Raw genomic sequence first — 14,066 nt, 5'->3', positions numbered from 1 at the left:
GACTACAAGCGCCTGCCACCACACCCGGCTAGTTTGGTGTATTTTTAGTAGAGACGGGGTTTCACTGTGTTAGCCAGAATGGTCTCCATCTCCTGACCTCGTGATCCGCCCGCCTTGGCCTCCCAAAGTGCTAGGATTACAGGCGTGAGCCACCGCAAACCGCGCCTGGCCCATTTCTATTACTTTTAACTAAGAATACAGTCTGATATTGGGAGACAATTTCCATGGGTTTCTCACCTTTCTACATGTCTTAGAGCTGAGGTTATTACTGTCTTTGTTCCAGGTCATCTTTCCAAGGATTTTGGAGAATGAAAAGCTTTGGAAAACAGAGGTAGGTCCTCAGAAGCAGAAGGCAAGGCATATATATTCTCTGTGCAGAATAACAAAGATAATGTCTCCTTCCAGGGCAAAAGTCAAGTAGGCTTAAAGTCGTCATAAAAGATTCAGGTTACTTAGGCTTGGGATTCCTTTCTTGAAATGAACCCCACTGTGTATGCAGGTATCATCTAAATATCTTCACATCCCTGGGGCTCAAGGAAGCAGTATAAATGATGGTATTCTGGCTATCGTCATTGCAATAAGTAACTGAGTCCTTTGTCTCTGACTCAGGAGCCTCATGCCTTCTGCCAGCATCCATGAAACTCTGGCAAGCTGACTTATTAGCTTTCGAGCAGGATAACATCTCAGACCCTTCATAGTCCTTGAAAAATGACACAGAAAGTAGGGTAGTTTGCGCAATCAACCCTCAGGGAAACTAGGAGGGGGACCTGAGATTGGTTGTCTGAACTGATCAGAGCTTATGACACTTAAAAAAATTAATATTAAAAAATGAGACTTTCGCCATTCATGTGTACACATTAGGAATTCTCCCAGCTCTAAGCAATGGAATATTGATGTTAATAGTGGCTTAAGCAATAAAGACTTAATTATATCATGTAACAAGAACTCTGGAAATAAGAATTGCAGAGCTGGTACAGAAGCCCATTGAGGCCAAAGGCCCAGGCTCCTTTTTCCTGTTCTGCCCTATCATCCTTAGTTGTCGCCTCATTGTTACAGCTCCAGGCAGCTTGCCTGCATCAAGGTAGGAAGATGAGAGAAAAGCTGGCACCAGTTGCATCTATTCTTTTAACCAGAAAAACAAACCATTGCCCTAAAGGTTTCTGGACTGGGATAAATCCATCACTACTCATGACTTTCAGCTGGGCAAATGCTACCTGCACCCAACACAACCAGTAAACAAGGAAGAAGAGGCCAAAGGAAAGTGGGATGAATGTTCAAAAAGGATCCAACAGTGTCTGCCACAGTCTACCCAGAGATCCCCCAACATCCCAATATCTGACCCAGGTGCCATATCCAGCTCAAAGTCCAGGATCTTAGGTCCAAATGTGTCTTCTCAAGGTCTAATTACCTGTAAGCTAAAAGAAAAAACAAAAAACAAAAACAAAAACAAAACAAAATAAAAAAACATTATTTAATTCACCTGCTCAACAGTATTAAGGAAGTAATAGAATAAGTGAAGCAACATTTTTCAGAAAAGAGAAAAATACAAGGCAGTCACCCATCCACAACTCGCATGCCATATCCCACTAAAAGTGAACAGAGCAGACACTCTGGTTGGCAGTCTTGAGCTCTTCACTGTGCCAGGCCAGCAACACCTGGTTCTGCCTTTGAAATGACCCTCTCTGTCCATTGGCCTCTTTGCCCCCTTGTCCTGGACCCTGGAGGCGCTGCCTTGCCCACTGCCCTCCACAGCCCCTCTGAGATAGGAACTGAGGAGGATGCCCTGGAGTTACATGATTTTCACAGTCTTTTTTATTTTTTAGAGGTGGGATCTCACTGTGTTGCCCAGTCTAGTCTCAAACTCCTGGGCTTAAGCCATTCTTCCACCTCAGCCTCCCGAGTAACTGGGGTTACAGGCACACACCACTATTCTTGGCACAGCCTTTTTTTTTTCCCCTGGTACATTGTTTCTTATACACTTTTATAAGGCTATTATGTACATTCTTAGACAAGTCTTTCTTTGGATACCAGGAACCAATTTTTCACCTATCCAATTAGAAAAGGTCAAAATCTTGGATAACACATTGTGTTGGCAAGGTCATGTAGGCAGCCACTCTCATACTGCTGATGGGAGCATAAACTGGAACTACTTCCATGGAGGGCAATTTGGCTAAATATATTACTCACATATATATGAGTAATTCTGAGATAAATATAGATATCTATCTATATACATTTGACTCTATACATATACATTACTCATGCAATGTCTTTTGACTAATTCCATTTCCAGGAATGTATCAAACAAATGTATTTACGCATAAAAACGACAGTTCTACAGGATTATTCATTGCAGCTGTGTTTCTAAAGCACAGGCTTGGAAAGAACCTAAATGCCAATCAACCAGGGATGGCTGAATAAAATATGGTACATCCATACAATGATATTCTATGCAGAACTCATTGTATATTGTATACCGAGAATGCTCTTAACTTAGATCTCCAAGAAACGTTGTTAAAAACAAATTCCAGAAATTCACTTCCCGGGTTCTCCAGCACGTCAGTCATGGGCACATGATCTAGACTCCACCAATAAGAAACACCTGGGCTGGGCCAGGCACGATGGCTCACGCCTGTAATCCCAGCACTTTGGGAGGCCGAGACGGGCGGATCACGAGGTCAGGAGATGAAGACCATCCTGGCTAACATGGTGAAACCCCGTCTCTACTAAAAAATACAAAAAAAAAAAAAAATTAGCCGGGCGTGGTGGCGGGTGCCTGTAGTCCCAGCTACTTGGAGGCTGAGGCAGGAGAATGGCGTGAACCCGGGAGGCAGAGCTTGCAGTGAGCCGAGATTGCACCACTGCACTCCAGCCTGGGAGACAGAGCAAGACTCCCCCTCAAAAAAAAAAAAAAGAAAGAAAGAAAGAAAAAGAAACACCTGCGCTGGGTACGGTGGCTCATACCTGTAATCCCAGCACTCTGGGAGGTCAAGGCAGGAGGATCACTTGAGGTCAGGAGTTCAAGACTAACCTGGCTAACATGGCAAAACCCTGTCTCTACTAAAAATTAGAAAAAATTAGTCGAGTATGGTGGCACATGCCTGTAGTCCCAGTTACTCAGGAGGCTGAGGCAGGAGAATCCCTTGAACCAGGGAGATGGAGGTTGCAGTGAGCCAAGATCACGCCACTGCACTCTAGCCTGGGCGACAGAGGCAGGCTCCATCTCAACAACAACAACAAAACACCTGCTGCAAATTTTGAGCCAGGAGGCACTTATGCAAAGAAGTGAAAGCCGCAGATAATTCTATCTGGCAGCATTGTACCAAGAATGAGCTCCAGGACCACAATGGCTATTGCTCGTCCAGAGCCAGAAGTGTCTGCGGTACTATACACTTCTGTATATACAGTGGCAGAGGCAGTAGTGATAGTCACATAGAAATAGAACCAATCCTATAAAAGTAATTTTGATCATGGCTCCTGGTTATGTAGCCTTCAAGTCTAGTTTTCCAAGGCCTTTCACTGAGTGGGTGTGAACTACCCAACATCCTTTTAATAAATCGCTTTGCTACTAATGTCCATCAGAATCAGTGTTTGTTACTTGCAATTAAGGACCCTGATATATGAGTCGTTTTCTGAGGATAAGTGATTCAGAAACATCGAGGTTCCAGGCACACCCAGAAAAGTGATGGTACAGTCACACTAGAAGCATATCAACATGATTGTGTGGGCTGTGGTGCTTCTTAGAAAAACAACTTAAGCTCTATTCTTTTCTGGAGTTCATCCACATCTTGCATAGATACTGTTGGAATGGCATATATAGTCCTTCGTTCAGGAGGGCTGAGGACCCTACAATGATTAATTTTACATGTCAACCTCACTACTCCATGGGGTGCCCAAATGTTTGGTTAAATATTATTCTGGGTATGTCTATAAGGGTGTTTCTGGATGAGATTAACATTTGAATCAGTAGACTGAGTCAAACAGATTGCCCTCCCCAGTGTGGGCAGACCTCATCCTATCAATTGAAGGCCTGAATTTTAAAAAGGCTGAGTAAGAGGGAATTTACTCTCTCTGTCTACCTGATGGCCTTGGAGCTGGAGTATTGATCATCTCCTGCCTTGGAACTTGGACTGGAGCTTGTACCATTGGCTCTCCTGGTTCTCAGTCTTTGAATTCCAGATCTTGGTACTTTTCAACCTCTGTAATTACATGAGACAATTCCTTATATCTCTTCATCCATATCCATCCATACATAAGATATATAAGACATACACACACATACACACACACACATATATACACATACATAGAGGTATATCTCATTTCATTGAGCTTTGCTTTATTGCACTTGGCAGACATTGTGTTTTTTACAAATTGAAGGTTTGTGTTAACCCCATGTTGAGCAATTCTATCATTAAGATTTTTCCAACAGCGGGTACTCACATTGTGTCTCTGTGTCACATTTTGGTAATTCTCACAATGTTTTAAACATTATTCTTATGATTATATTTGTTATGGTGATCTGCGATCAGTGATCTTTGATGTTACTATTGTACTTGTTTTGGTGGGCCACAAACTGTGCCCATGGAAGATGGTGAACTTTATCAATAAATGTGGGTGTTCTGATTACCCCACCAACTGGCTGTTTCCTCATCTCTCTTTATTTCCCTGGGTTTTCAGATTCCCTGAGATACAATATTATTGAAATTAAGCCATTGAAGAACCCTACAATGGTCTGTAAGTATTCAAGTAGAAGGAAGAATTGCATGTCTCTCACTTAAAAGCTACAGGCCGGACACAGTGGCTCATGCCTATTATCCCCGCACTCTGTGAGGTCAAGGTGGGCAAATCACTTGAGGTCAGGAGTTCAAAACCAGCCTGGCCAACATGGCGAAACCCCATCTCTGCTAAAAATACAAAAATTAGCCAGGCATGGTGGTGTATACCTGTAATCCCAGCTACTCCGGAGGCTGAGGCAGGAGAATCATTTGAACCAGGGAGGCAGAGGTTGCAGTGAGCCGACATCATGCCACTGCACTCCAGCCTGGGTGACAAAGCAAGACTCTATCTCAAAAAAAAAAGTTAGAAATGATTAAACTTAGTGAGGAAGGCATGTCTAAAGCCAAGATAGGTGAAAAGCTAGGCCTCTTGTGCCAAACAATTAGCCAAGCTATGAATGCAAAGAAAAAGTTTTTGAAGGAAATTAAGAGCTACTCCAGTGAACACACTGATGATAAGGAAGGGAAACAGTCTTATTGCTGATACGGTGAAAGTTTGAGTAGTCTGGATAGAAGATCAAACCAGCCACAACATTCCCTTAAGCCAAAGCCTAATCCAGAGCAAGACACTAACTCTATTCAATTCTATGAAGTCTAACAGAGGTAAGGAAACAACAGAAGAACAGTTGGAAGCTAGCAGAGGTTGGCTCATGAGGTTTAAGGGAAAAAGGGATTTTCATTACATAAAAGTGCAAGGTGAAGCAGCAAGTGCTGATGTAGAAGCTGCAGCAAGTTCTCCAGAAGATCTAGCTAAGATCATTGATGAAGATGGCTTCACTAAACAACAGATTTTCAGTGTAGGCAAAATAGTCTTGTATTGAAAGAAGATGCCATCTAGGATTTTCATAGCTAGAGAGAAATAAATGCCTGGTTTCAAAGCCTCAAAAGACAGGTTGACTCTCTCGTTAGGGACTAATAAAGCTGGTGATTTTAAATTGAAGCCAATGTACTATCCATTCTGAAAATCCTAGGGCTCTTGAGAATTATGCTAAATCTACTCTTCCTGTACTCTATAAATGAAATAACAAAGCCAGGATGACAGTGCATCGGTTTACAACGTGGTTTACTGAATATTTTAAGCCCACTGTTGAGACCTACTTCTCAGAAAAGAAAAATTCCTTTCAAAATATTACCATTCATTGATAATATACCAAGTCACCCAAGAACTCTGATGGAGATGTATAAGGAGATTAAGGTTTTCATGCCTGCTAATACAACATCCACTCTGTAGTCCATGGATCAAGAAGTCATTCGGATTTTCAAGTCTTATTATTTAGCAATACATTTCATAAGGCTATAGCTACCATAGATAATGATTCCCCTGAAGGATCTGGGAAAAGTAAGTTAAAAACTTTCTGGAAAGGATTTACCACTCTAGATGCCATTAAGAACATTTGTGATTCATAGGAGAAGGTCAAAATATCCACATTAGTAGGAGTTTGGAAGAAATTTATTCCAACTTTCATGAATGACTTTAAGGAGTTTAAGTTTTCAGTGGAGGAAGGAACCGCAGGTGTGGTGGAAACAGCAAGAGAACTAGAATTGGAAGTGGAGCCTGAGGATGTGACTGAATTGCTGCAACCTCATGATAAAACTTGAACAGATGAGGAGTTGCTTCCTATGGATGAGCAAAGAAAGTCATTTCTTAAGATAGAATCTATTCCTGGTGAAAATGCCGTGAACATTTTTGAAATGACAACAAAGGTTTAGAACATTCCATAAACTTAATTGATAAAGCAGAAGTAGGGTTTGAGAGGATTGACTCCAATTTTGAAAGAAATGCTACTGTGAGTAAAATGCTGTCAAACATCATCCCATGCTACAGCAAAATCTTTCCTGAAAGGAAGAGTCAATCAATGTGAGAAACTTCATTGTTGTCTTATTTTAAGAAATTAACACAACCACTCCAACCCTCAGCAATCACCAACCTGATGAGTCAGCAGCCATCAACATCAAGGCAAGACTTTCCACCAGCAAAAACATTATGATATGCTGAAGGCTCAGATGATCATTAGCATTTTTTGGCAGTAAAATATTTTTAATTAAGGTATGTACATTGTTTTTGGACATACTGCTATTGCATACTTAATAGACTACAATATAGTGCAGACATAACTTTTATATGCACTGAGAAAACAAAAAATTCATGTGACTCACTTTATAGCAATATTCACTGAACCAGCAATGTCTCCAAGGTACGTCTGTGTGTATACATACACACATATATATCTCCTATCTGGAGATATTTTCCAGAGATATATTTTCTCTGGAAAAACGCTAATAGAGACCCTCTCAGGAAAGAAATGTTCCTAGAGGAATAAGGAAATGTACTTCGCCCAGTAAGGAAGGGAAGGCATTTATTTAACAAGGTCTGTTAGGTTAAACCAAGATTTCTCTAACTTTGGCTATCCATTCACAGGCCACTTAATGGACATTTGGAGCACAAATTTTAGGTCATTTCTAAAGAGATTCACTGTCAAATTTATGATAAAAATAAAAATACATAAAATCAATACAACTCATTTCAGATCAACGGAAAAAATGACAGCTTGAACTCTTTCACTCTTTGGACAGATGACATAGTTTGCATCACAGGATTCCACATCTGACTGGTTTCTTCTATATTTACCTAAACTTACCAGTTGCAAGTTATTGAGCAGGGCAGCAAGAGTTTGGCTCTGTGGGAGAGTGCTAGATATTTGGGTTGAACAGGGACACGAAAACCCTGGAGAATGACTCACTGAAGACTCCTTTCAACTCTCTGTCAGATGCTAAGTCAATAAGCACATCACACTGAAAAGCTGGAGGGATGACTCTGGGCTTGGCATCAGTGCTGAATGGATTCCTAATCTACTCTTTGGAAAGTAGCTTTTCATGCTCCATTGCAGCCCCTGGAGGTAATTTTAAAATATGCCCATAATACATCATTGATTTATTTCTCCCTGAGAAGAAAATCATCAAATGTTAGAGAAAAGACAAACTTTCTGCAACTGTCCTATTTGTACCATGGGCAGTCTGGTATCTTATCCTCAGTATTAAAATTCATGGTCACTAAGCCCTGAGGCAATAGGTTCGGGCTCTAAAGACTATAAACACATGGCTGAGATAACACTAGTTGAGCAAAGCACTTGAAGTCTCAGAAGTAATTTATGACATTATCAGTGCCATGAAGAAATGTTTCCATTTCATTCCTGATTTCAAAAATTCTTGAGCACTGCTTTCTCTTTGACAGGGTACTTCAGTGTTGAAAATGTATTGTACTAGGTGCCCAGTGGGTATAACTTGGATAGACTCACAATTTTCATTATTTTTGTCAACCTTGAATCAAGATCAAGATAAATCAAGATCAAGATCAGCATAAATACCATTGGCTACCAATTGTTCTCAGGGAATAGAGTCATGTGTGGATCAACATTGCAGAGGAGGCTGGGCACAGTGGCTCACACCTGTAATCTTGAGCCCAGGAGTTTGAAATCAGCCTGGGCAACATGGTGAAATCCCATCCCTACAAAAAAACACAAAAATTAGCCATGCGTGGTGGCTTGCGCCTGTAGTCCCAGCTACCCAGGAGACTGAAGTGGGAGGATCCCTTGAGCCCAGAAAGTTGAGTGAGCCATGATCTCACCACTGCCTCTAGCCTGGGCAACAGAGTAAGATGCTGTCTCAAAAAAACAAAACAAAACAAAAAACCTTGCAGAGCAAACCTTTATCAATCAGTGCACTGCCTTGCTATACACATAGGTAAGCATACTCAGAGAAGATACCAACACATATTTATTAATCTATACCACAGCTCATGACCTAATCAGCAACTAAATGAATAACCTTTTCGATAGTGCAAACTTTTTAGTGACAAACAAAGACAAAAAGTTTTCTAAGCTCTTTTCCCTCATGTATGTTTCCCATGCATCACACCTGTGCCACAAGCCAATTCACACTCTACCTACACATCAGGGGTTTTCCTCCAACCACGCATGATTGCAATTGCTCTTTCATATTGCCTGTGATATCCAAGAGCACCATTTTTTAAATGAATTTCTCAATAACTCATTTTGCTTAGCTCCATGTATATTTATCATCAGTTTTTGGTTGGTTTTACAAGCTTCCTATCAACAGTGTTACTAATACCTTTTTCTGTTTTGAGGACTCTGGAATTCTAAATGATATCACTGTAGTTTCAGTCTTGGCTCTGCCATTAGCAACAAGATTAATCAGTTGGACATTTACTAAAGAGGTCTGTGTGCTTTGGGAACAACACAAGAACTTTGAAGGCTCCCTATTATACTTGACAAAGTTTCATAGCAAACAACTTATTAGGGACCAGGTGGAAAATAGATTGCTTCCATTAAAATCCAATTTCTCATTTATTTACTCTCATACTTCTTATTTGCACTCCTCTTTTGACAAATTGTGCGGTTTTACTTGTTCCAGCACACAGAGTCACATTCTGTGGTGTTTACATTATTGTTTTCATCTCCATTTTGATGCTTCTATGAACCACTTATGAGCCATCTATCCTTTTTAAGCAAGAGAAATGCTGCAACACATTTCAACCTATAAATGTTCCCTTAACTGCTGCTTTCAGTGTTTGCAATGGGTTTCGATATAAAGAGTTCTCCTGTTCTTCATGTCAATGCTTTTCTAGATATTACAGTACAAAAGTGATAATAGATGCCAAATTCAATCCATGTAAATGACATTGACCTAGAAGAACTGAGTCTGTTCAGTGAAATGTTGCAGAAGATGATACTGTGAAAATGCAAAACATACACAACCTTTGAGAAGATGAACACCATGACTTCATTGGTTGTCTTTTTTTTTTTTTTTTTTTAATATCTGTGAATCATTTAATTGCTGAGCTGGGACCACAAGTAATCAGTGATCTGGTCACCCTTTTGATTGTCCAAATTACTAAATCAATGTTTGTTTCATTTTTTGTTGTTGTTGTTAACCTATTTCATTTTTTGAATTTAGAAATAATTTTTTTATTTCCAGAAACTTTTTGGTTTTTTGCTCTTTGACAATTCCTTTGCAATATAGTCTAATATTTCAGTAAGGTTTACACAATGTCTTTGAATCTCTTGTTTCTTCTCAAGTCTCAATCAGCACTCCCTAGCCTGGCTTTGGCTAGGTTTCGCTTCAAGCCACTGAGCCTGCTAAATGGTTCAGGGCCTTTCTTTGCCTACTTGCAAAGAAAGTAGGCAAAGACTTAATGCAGGTCAGGATGTTGAGTTCTTGCAAGCCCCATGGAGCTGGCCACTTGGGAAGGAACTGTTTCTCCTATGAGTCAGGGCCCAGTGGCCTGGCAAATGGGGGCCTCTTGACTGAAACCCCTGAGGAGACACTCAGGATCTCAGGGACTTTGGGAAGACCAGTCCTCTCCCAACCACATGGAAAGAGAGCAGCTCAACCCAGCAGGGCAGTTCCTCTTGAGGGGGACCAAGACCTGTGGAATCAGCAGCCCGTGCCCTCTGGATCAGTGGGCTCTGGCCTAGGCTTTGCCAGAAAGTTTGGCTTCCTCCCAGGTCCTTGGGTGTTCTCTCGGTATTGCAAATAATGGTGCACCAATGCAACCCTCTACTGGCCTTTGCCTGCACTTCTTCTCATGCTCAAAGCTCCAGATGTGTTTGGGATCCCTCTCTAGCCTCCAACAGGGAGCCACACTTGTCTTACTGGTCAAGGAACCCAGCAGAGAGAAAAGGACAGGGGGTCATGACAGTGCTCGCCAACCAACATCGTTCCAGAATCCCCAGTATCCAATCTGTCTCCCATTGAACTCCTCCTTCAGGTGGTCACCAGTGAGATTTATCTAAAACACGAAAATGTCAGGCTCTGATGAGAACCGTTTGTGATTCTCCATCACCCGAAGTCGAAGTGCAAGCTCTGGAGCACGGTTTACTAGTTTTATTCCACCACTTTTTACCTCTGAATAGGACAGAACTGCTTGTGGTTCTAACATCGTTGCTGCGTTCCTGTGTGTTCCTATCAATGCGGCTACATCTCACTTCCAGTGTTTGTTTTATCTCGAGATTTAGCCCAGGTGTCACCTCCTCCAGGAAGTTGTCCCTTAACCCCCAGGTTCGGTGAAATACCTCTACTCTGTGCTGCCATAGCACTTTGCGAATGCCTCTCTTCTAATGTTTACCTAATGCTGTCACTGTTTCCAGTGGGTTTTGATGCAAAGTTCCCCTGTTCTTCATTTCACTGGTTTTCTAGATATTATAATACAAAAGTCACCATAATAGATGCAAAATTCAAGCAATGTAAAGAACACATAAATGACCTGTAAACACATCGACCTAGAAGAACTGAATCAACACATTATGTTGAACTTCTGTTATGCTGTCTCCTTCGAAGCCATTAAACCCTCAAAGTTGACAACTTTGTGTTACTCATTTCTGTATCCCCAGAGCCTAGCACAGTACCAGCCACGTGGCATGTCCACAAAATATTATTTGTTGAGTTAAATTGAACATATGTCACAGTTTCCAACCAGACTGAAATTTCTACTCTTTTTACAGTCCCCCCACCAATGCCCCAGGAGTACTTAATGAGTTAAATTTGAGCATTTAATGTACAACTCCCATAACAAAGAATGTTGCATCCTTGAAAGGAAATATTGCATTTCAGAAGCCATCTGAGATTACAATATCACCTGGCCTCAGATTTCTATAGATGGATATTTTTACCCAAATAATACCACCCTGCTTATTTGATATCTGAAACTCTTATTCATCTAGAGCAGGAGAACTCATTCCTATTGTCAAGGCTGCAAAATTCTATAATGCACCATGTGAAATAGGCCAAGGTGTTGCTATCAGCAGTGAGAGATTCTTATGCCGGCTGAGGACTTGGCTGCTTTGCCAGAAAGTTTCCTTCAACCAGACCACAGTGTCCGTTTCTCCCTGAATAATCCACATTTTCCAGTCTGTTATGATGCATTCCTTTCCCAGCTCCTTTTTATCTGGCCTGATTCTGCCACATCACCACATTATTCCCACAGCCCACTTCCTGTGGGGGACTAGATTTGGCATCAGTTCTTATTTTTCCCCAAAGCTCAGGTAACAACAGCTTGGGGAAAAAATCTTTGAGAGTACCCATCTCCTAAGTTTAATAGAAAGGAGAGAAAACTGGTGGGCCAGGAGGGGCGAGGGCGGGGATCTCTGCATAGAGTACATTTTTAAGCTAACAAAAGATAGATTTTATATGAGCGTGATGAAGAACCACCATACATCACCCATTTTCCTATAAGGTGAGGATTTGTTCTTAATCAGCAATACAGATACCATCCCTTCAGGCCATTGTCAGAGAATGTAACCCTGAACTACCTACTCCCACCTCTTTTAGAAAGCCTTGCTAAGAGAAATGATGCTTAAGAAGGAAGGCCTAGAGTCATCCACTTCTGACTTCAATCCTATCTACTGTTGAAGTTAAATCACCAAAAAGCCCCCAATGGCCCCGTCTACAAAATCATCTTTCACTGAAATGGCCTGGAATGTTTAATATCAACTTTCACTGACTATCACAAGAGATGGAGCACAAAATGTGACTCTTCTTTTGTTATAAATCTTGCCATTAAAGAGATTACTCAACATTCCCAGCAAGAACAAGAAGGACAGCAAGAAAAACCCTGTGCGCAGAAAAACCTGAAAAACTCGCAAATCAGAGGAGAACAGGCAGACCAGATGACTAAAGTTAACGTGATATCCTGGATTGAATCTTGGAACAGAAAAAGGAAATTAGTGGGGAAACTGCTGAAATCGAAATAAAGTCTGGTGTTTACCTAACAGTTATGTACCAGTATCAGTTCCTTAGTTTTGGCAAATGTATCATGGTTCTAGAAGATGTTGACATTAGGAGGAATTGGATGAGGAGTATACAGGAATTTGATATTATCTTTGCAACTTTTCAGTACATCTAAAATTATTCCAAGATTAAAAGTTTATTTTTTAAAAAGACTTGCAGGGCCGGGTGCAGTAGCTCATGCCTGTAATCCCAGCACTTTGGGAGGCTGAGGCAGTTGGATCACTTGAGGCCAGGAGTTTGAGACCAGCCTGACCAACACAGCCAAACCCCGTCCCTAATAAAAATACAAAAATTCGCTGGGCATGGTGGTATGCACCTGTAGTCCCGGCTACTTGGGAGGCTGAGGCACTAGAATTGCTTGAACCTAGGAGGCAGAGGTTGCAGTGAGCCAAGATCATGCCACTGCACTCCAGCCTGGGTGACAGAGAGAGACTCTGTCTCAAAATAAATAAATTTTAAAATAAATAAATAAATAAATGACTTGCAAGAGAAGCTTAGAGTCAAGAAAAAACACATCTCCCACGAGAGTCTCGTACGCATTCTTCTGTTTAACCACAAATACCCATAACTATTGTTCATTTATTTTCACTTTTGCTGTTTAGATGCTCAGAGCCAAACTCTACGCGGATTATATCAATTTTATTAATCCTTACGGTTATCATATTTGCTTCCTCATTTTTCCTGATCCTAATTTCCCTTTTCTATCAGGAATAAAGATAAATGCAGCAATAAACCTTGCTGCATTTTTGCTCTTGTCGTCATAAACCAACTGTAATCTTTTCAAGAAGGAGGCTCTGCATTCATTATAAACCTGAAAACTGTCCAAAGGCAGGGGAGCAAGATTGGGAAGGTTTAGGAAATCACGGGTCACGATGTACAACTGAAGGAATCGGGTTTCTTAGGCAGAGAGATGACTCAGGAGACAAATGATGGTTATCTTCAAATGACTGAGCAATTGCCCTTGAGAAAGCAGGAAAGACTGGCTCTGTGTTGCACCAAAAGGCCGAATCCCAACCAAGGGATTTATATCATGAGAGGAAGACCTCAACTCAGCACATGGAGTAACTAACAAAGCTTTCCAACGAGGGAGTGGTTAGAACCCCTTTCCATAGAGAAACCTGAGCAGCATTTAGATCGTTTTAACAGCATCCCAGGTATGCACATTACACTGATGCAGCTGGCCTGCAGCCCACGCCTTGAGTAGCAAGCCTCTACTCTAGACCATCCATCAGGCATCCCTCATTGAGGAGGTTAAACTAGAAGATCTCTACAGCTTCTTCCAGATGCAAGTTCCAAGATTATATAAAAGTAGTTTAGATCAGCCTGGGCAACACAGAAAGACCCTGTCTCTAAATAATTTTTTGTTTAAATTATCTGGGCATGGTGGCACATGCCTATAGTCCCAGCTACTTGGGAGGCTGAGGTGGGAGGATCCCTTGAGCCCAGGAATTCAAGGCCACAGTGACCTATAATCATGCCACT

At 41.3% G+C, this 14,066-nt stretch overlaps 1 long non-coding RNA gene across 1 annotated transcript in view; it reads right to left on the bottom strand.

The window, feature by feature from the left end:
* Window positions 1–687: 687 nt before the first annotated feature.
* Window positions 688–14,066, bottom strand: part of LOC105482001 (uncharacterized) — a 49,339-nt gene continuing 35,960 nt past the window's right edge. The window contains exons 2-3 of the long non-coding RNA XR_003018106.2: window positions 4,080–4,199; window positions 688–1,415 (exon numbers count right to left, since the gene is read on the bottom strand). This is a non-coding gene — a long non-coding RNA (uncharacterized lncRNA). The remainder of the gene's footprint in view (window positions 1,416–4,079; window positions 4,200–14,066) is intronic.

This window comes from Macaca nemestrina, chromosome 8, assembly GCF_043159975.1.
Source record: "Macaca nemestrina isolate mMacNem1 chromosome 8, mMacNem.hap1, whole genome shotgun sequence".
Classification (NCBI taxonomy): domain Eukaryota; kingdom Metazoa; phylum Chordata; class Mammalia; order Primates; family Cercopithecidae; genus Macaca; species Macaca nemestrina.
The sequence above is the reverse complement of the archived record's forward strand: the minus strand, read 5'-3'. Positions and strand labels throughout refer to the sequence as shown.